This window comes from Antedon mediterranea, chromosome 8 (genome assembly GCF_964355755.1).
Source record: "Antedon mediterranea chromosome 8, ecAntMedi1.1, whole genome shotgun sequence".
NCBI classification, from domain to species: domain Eukaryota; kingdom Metazoa; phylum Echinodermata; class Crinoidea; order Comatulida; family Antedonidae; genus Antedon; species Antedon mediterranea.
Window position 1 is genome coordinate 961,883 of NC_092677.1, and position 566 is coordinate 962,448.

Consider the following 566-nt stretch of genomic DNA (forward strand, 5'->3'; position numbering starts at 1 on the left):
TATTAAATAGAGAATTTTCTTTTTTCTTTTTCTTTCATTTATTTGGCATCTCAATAAATAACATTAAAAATACATCAATAATATATATAATTCATACTATATCTTACACTAAATGTGTACTAAGCCTACTGATTCTTAAACAAACAAAATTGATAATAAATCATTATTTCTTAAATTAATAAATAGAATATCAATTTAAAAAAAATCATTTAAAATACGAAAGAACAATAATTAAAACTGTTATGCAAAAACTCGAGCTGCGTTTTGTTTAAGAAATATTTCTTGTTAATCCTTACACTCCTCTGACGTTCACAACAAGCGTATGATATGTATTTTGCAATATGAACAATTTCATAAAAAAAACTTTAATTGATTTTTAGAAGTTAGAGACTAGAAATAAAAAAAAAATTGTATTTTGACTTATCATACTATAGAGGGGGTATAACAACTTTTTTAAAACACCTATTTCCTTGTCGACTAATAGTCAGTAGACTGTATAATATTAGACTTAAAGGCCTACTGTGCATGATATTATGTGGTTCGCACATGTGTACTTCTCATGTGTA